Source organism: Alligator sinensis, unplaced genomic scaffold (genome assembly GCF_000455745.1).
Source record: "Alligator sinensis unplaced genomic scaffold, ASM45574v1 scaffold1509_1, whole genome shotgun sequence".
NCBI classification, from domain to species: Eukaryota; Metazoa; Chordata; order Crocodylia; family Alligatoridae; genus Alligator; species Alligator sinensis.
Genome location: NW_005842711.1, coordinates 533,397 through 539,142, shown reverse-complemented (window position 1 = coordinate 539,142; position 5,746 = coordinate 533,397). Strand labels below are relative to the sequence as shown.

General features: G+C 54.3%; 1 pseudogene; it reads right to left on the bottom strand.

Moving 5' to 3' along the window:
- Positions 1-5,746, bottom strand: part of LOC112551999 — a 10,167-nt pseudogene that overhangs the window by 2,872 nt on the left and 1,549 nt on the right.

Sequence of the window (5,746 nt, the reverse complement as noted above, 5' to 3'; positions counted from 1 at the left end):
GTGTCCACTTCTCCCCATAGCTTTGTGTCATCTGCAAACTTGGACAGAGTACATTTCACTCCCTCATCCAAGTCGCTGATGAAGACATTAAAGAGTATCGGTCCAAGGACCGAGCCCTGCGGGACCCCACTGCCCACACCCTTCCAGGTCGAAACCGACCCATCCACCACGACTCTCTGGGTGCGACCCTCCAGCCAATTCGCCACCCACCTTCTCCCTGGGCTCCCCTATGGACCCCTGACCCCAAGTCAGGTTCAAGAACCCCAGCCACAGCAGAACCTGGAGAGCCAGGCCACTCAGATGCCTCTACCACCAGCTGCAGCCAGAGGCAGGTTACCTGCAACCTGCTAGAGGCTCCTACAGTGCACACCCCTGCTTCCCTTCACACCTTGAGCCGCAGGTACCAGTGCTCCCCATAGGTGTTGTCCACAAGGAACGGCAGTGGGGTCTTCCGCACCCTTCAGGAAAAAGCCTGGCGCAGCCCCTTGGTCAGCACCACCCATAGGATCCACAGACTGGACACAGCACCCATCAGGAGGGCGGTGAGGAGCACACCCAGGCAGAACAGCAGGAAGCACTCCGTTGGTGCCGGATGAGTAGGGACCAGTCAGGAGAAGGACAGCACTGTCTCTATGGCCCCAGGCTGCAGCAGACAGGACCAAGGTTACTGCATATCCCCTATATCACACACGAGTGCTGGGACTGCCACACATTTGCCCCTGCCCTCTAGCTCCTCCAGGACCCTTGTTAGACCTGGCCTTATAGGCAACACGTAGGAGGTATGAGGAAGGCACATGCCCCCCTGAGATTGCTTGTTGCTGAAGCTGCCACAGGCTGCAACAATTGAGGCCTGACTCAGTCCCAGCCAAGGATAAAGACATTTCATCAACAACCATGGGAGGAGTGCACACATTGCTCAAGGCAGGGATTACAGGGGGACACTATAGCCTGTTGAGTCCCAGCCCTGGTTCGCACCAAGCAACAAAATGGAGCCAGGACCCTTGTTGCTGTCCTGGTTTCACAAGACACACAGGAAGCAGGGGGAGGAGCCGGTGGCCAAAGTTTGTGCTCCAGGAGCCAAACAGCGGGTCCCCAGATGGTTCCCAGCAGAACAGCACAGCTGTACCCTGCCCCAGCCCCTCACTAGCCCACACTTGAGGTACCTACAACTTCTGGGCCCAAAATCCAACCTCTGGCTTCCATCACTACCCTATTATCCATTGCCTCCCTCCTGGCTGCACACCCTCAGGGGGTTTGCAGTTCCACCCTCCCCCACCTTCTCAAGACTCATCCCTTCCACCCAGGAGGCTACCAAACCCTGGGGCCTCCTCTCTCATGTCCTTATACACCCAAAACTCCAGCTTCCCTGCCCCCAACGACCCCATCCCCCTTATCCTTATCTCACAGCAGGCCCCTCCAGTCCAGCTCACCGGTGCCTGCAGATCAGCTCCTTCTGTGGATGGAAATGATTCTCCCTTAGCAGGGATCTATCCAGGGTTACCCCATACCCCTCCCACCTCCTCACAGCCCTGCCTTGGCCCCTGCCTCTCCTTCAACCACAATGGCTTCATGACGCCCATATCCAGAACATTTCTGCACCACCCAGGAGGCCCATAGGCATCCCACAGGACTGGCTGCCACTCCCTGTCTTCACAGCCTCCATATCAGCCAAGGCTGGTTGCTACTAACTCAGCTACCTATATAGCAACAGGTGCACCCAGCTCCATGCACCTCATACCGTGTGCATGCACCAAGTCTGGAGGTGATGCCTGGGTGGTGGGTCTCTCTGTGCAAACCTTGGGGTGCCCCATGACTCAGCCTCGGGGTGGAGGAGACACTTGACCTGCCACAACCTTATGGTCCCTCCCCCAGAACTGGACCTGCCCCACTTCCAAGGACTCCCTTCCAGGCTCCCACTGCCTGTCTTTCCCGTGCTGAACCCCTGACCTAGCTGTAAGGATCCAAAATGCACTAGGGTCAGCACTATGGGGTTGGTGCCACAGAAGTGAAGCTAGCACCTGCCCTAGAGGCTCTGAGCCAGGCAGGGGGTGCAGACAGTCCTGTGCTGGGCTCTGTTTCCAGCCTCCTGGGGATTGTGTGCGTCAGACTGAGGGTGTCGCATGGTGAAGCCCAGGAAGTGGGGCCTGCTGGGCAACATTGGCACATCTCTGCGCACCTGGATGAACCAGCTCCTCAATCATGCTGTTGGGAATAGGCTGAGGACCCATGAGCAGCAACAGAAAGCTGGTCAGTGTGGAGGTGCAGGAACCATGCGGTAGAGCTCGTTCTTGTCCAGGAAGTTCTTGGACTGTTTCAGGAATAACTTTTTGGTACACCTGGTGGAGAGGCCAATGAGGGGGGAAGATGCTCTTGAACAGGGAGGACTTGCTCAAAAATGTAAAGGTGGAAGGCAACTTGGATACACTTACAGGAGGGGAGAAGTGAGGCTGTAAGGCTGAAGATGAGTGGAAATCAAGGATAATGTAAGCAGGACCGAAGAGCAGAGCACACACTTTGCTTCACACTTCAGTCAGGCCGAGGAAGGAACTGAGTGGGGGAAAGAAGGGACATGGCTGAAACCACATGAGCAGGAGGATCATGGGTGCTGAACTGGCTCCATTTGAGATGGAGTTAAAAAAAAAACCATGGAAAAAACCCCACAAAGCAGCGCCCAGCAGGTTCTCCATGGCTGCAGCTCCAGGAGGCCCCCAGGACCCCAGATAAGGCTGCTGGGGCACGCACAATGCTGGCTCCAGCCTCCCTATGCCACCTTGGGCAATTTGCTGTGCACCAAAGCACATGTGGCACGGGAGTTCCCTGGGGACAAGAAGTGGTGGCACAAGGTGTACCGCTGCTACTTGTCCCCTGGGAACCAAATATTCATGCACATCTGGATGCGTCCTGTGAGGCTAATATGATCTTGTGCAGAGAATGAGACAGATGACTTAAGTTATGATTTGTGGTCCTGTTTGTTCTTTGAACAAATAAAAGGAAAATGGATCTCTCCAGTAATGGAAATTTTAAATGCTGGGCTAATAAAGATAATCAATTTGGCTTCCCTCTACTAATTTGGAACCTGTGGTATACTTTTAGGTGCATTTGCCATTGGTAATTCCTATGCTTCTATGCTTTCCTGGTTGCCCCTGCCCCCACCTTTCTGCTACGTGGCAGGGTTTTTAAGCTTTCCTCGGAGGCATTGAGTGTTAGCTACAGCCAAGGCTGGGGACTTCGAGCTGTACAAATGTTCCTGCTGGGACCAGAGCCAGAGATTCCTGGCTAGTCTTGCCCCTTCACTCAGGGTCAGACAGATGCCATATTTGGGGTCAGGAGGAAATTTTACCCCCTGGTCAGTTTGGCATGGACCATGGAGGTTTTTGCCTTCCTCTGCAGCAGGGGGTGTGGCCCTCTACCTGGGATCTCTAGAGCATATTTTGGCAACCTTTTAATAGGACATTGGCGGCCATGGTTCTCCTACTTTACCTATGGCAGGTTAGGGTGTTTTGTCTTGTGTTGTGTTAGGGCTTAGGGTAGTCTTATGAAGACAGGCTGGCTGGTAGTGACTTAGTTAGATTCATTAAAGACTATGCTACAATAACTGGACCTTTAAATGCCCTAACTCGTGGACACCAGGGGGGAAGGTCACCCCGCAAGAAGGGGTGAAACAATGGCATAAATGGGCTTCCTGTGACATGAAACCCCACAGAGATTTTGGTCCCCGGTAGGACTCACGGTGTGAAGATGCCTTCCAGGAGGTGATCCGGTGGTTGACTCAGGCACCTGTGCTGGCATATGCTGACTCCAACCGCGCTTTTATTTTGCACACGGATGGTAGCCTGTCAGGACTGGGGGCTGTACTGTACCAGGAACATGATGGACACCAGTGACCAGTGGCTTTTGCCAGCAGGGGATTGTCACCCAGCGAGACGCGCTACCCAGTACATAAGCTTGAATTCCTGGCCCTCAAGTGGGCCGTCACTGAGAAATTCTGGGACTATCTGTATGGGACTACCTTCCAGGTGTGGACAGACAATAATCCCCTTACCTATGTGCTCACCAGCACTAAGTTGGATGTGACCAGCCAACGTTGGATTGTGGCATTAGCCAACTACACCTTTAACCTGCACTGTCAGCGAGACAAAAGAATGTGGATGCTGATGCCCTGTCTTGACAACTCCCCCACAACCCTGGGAGTGTTTGGAGCCCTGAGACAGTGAAGACCATTTGTGACCTGCAGCTACAAGACCCTATGGGGATGAGGGAAAGTACTGTTTGCATGGCTGAGGTGTTGGGGTTGCCCCCTGAGGGGATCCCACAGGCCTGGGTTCAGTACACCACGCTGACTCCCTCCTCATTGCCCCAGGTCACGGCCATGGAATGGCGAACAGCACAAGAACAGGACCCGGATGTGCGAGAGGTGCTGTGTGCCTGGAGATCAGGGAATACCCACCCTGCGACCCTTAATAATGCTACCCCAGCAGCCCACCTCCTGTTGAGGGAGTGGGAAAGGCTTCGCTTGTTTGATGGAGTGCTACATCGGGTGGTGCAGGACCCAGAAGGACAGAAATATTGGCAGCTGGTCCTCCCTCAGAAGTATCAGGCCCTTGCATTACGGGCCTTGCATAATGACTTTGGGCACATGGGGGTGGAATGCACCCTGGCACTAGCCCATGAGCGGTTCTTTTGGCCCAAAATGGCTGAAGACGTAAGGACTAAATGCTCAAACTGTGATTGGTGTGTGCGGAGGAAGACCCTGCCCGCTTGAACTGCCTAGCTACACACCATCCAGAGCTCAAAACCCATGGAGCTCGTGTGCATGGATTTCCTAGCCATAGAAGGGGAGGGGCACCAAAAGGGGAATGTGCTGGTTGTGACAGACCACTTCACCCAATATGCCCAGGCCTTCCCTACGCGAGATCAATCAGCAAGAACAGTTGCCAAAGTACTGTGGGAAAAGTACTTCTCCATGTTTGGGCTGCCCGCAAGAATCCACTCCGATCAAGGGTGAGATTTTGAGAGCCGGTTGTTGCGTGAAGTACTAACTGGCTGGCATACACAAATCAAGGACTACACCCTACCACCCCCAAAGAGATCCCCAACCTGAGCGCTTCAGTCGCACTCTCTTGAACATGCTGGGTACCCTCCAGCAGGAACAGAAGGCCGCATGGAGCCAGCACATCGCATACCTGGTGCATGCCTACAACTCCACTAGGAATGCTGCAACGGGGGTCAGTCCGTATTTACTCATGTTCAGGAGGGAACCCCAGTTACCCATACATTTGTGCTTTGGGGTAGAATGAGTCTAGCAACAAGATTTGACTCACGGTATATATGCACAACAGCTTTGGGACTGTCTGCACTGTGCGTACCGACTGGCAGCCGAAACTGCTGGAAGAAACCAGCAATGCCATAAGCGGCTTTATGATGCTCGAGTTCATGAGCAAGGGTTACAAGATGGGGACTGGGTGCTGCTGAGAAACTTGGGGCTAACTGGGAGACACAAAATTGCTGATTGGTGGCAGGCTGAACCCTATACAGTGATGTGACAACTGGGAGACCTCCCAGTATACGAGATCTCCCCTGAATCTGGACCGGGACCTCCTGCCACCAGAACCTCCTGCCGCCTATTGGCGAATTGGTGGGGCCCCCTCCACCCGAGAGAGAGCCGCAAGAAGAGAGGCCTAGGTCTCCCTGTAGAAGGCGGCCTCACGCCACCCAGCCGGCAGTTGTAGCTGCCGCTCCCCTGGAG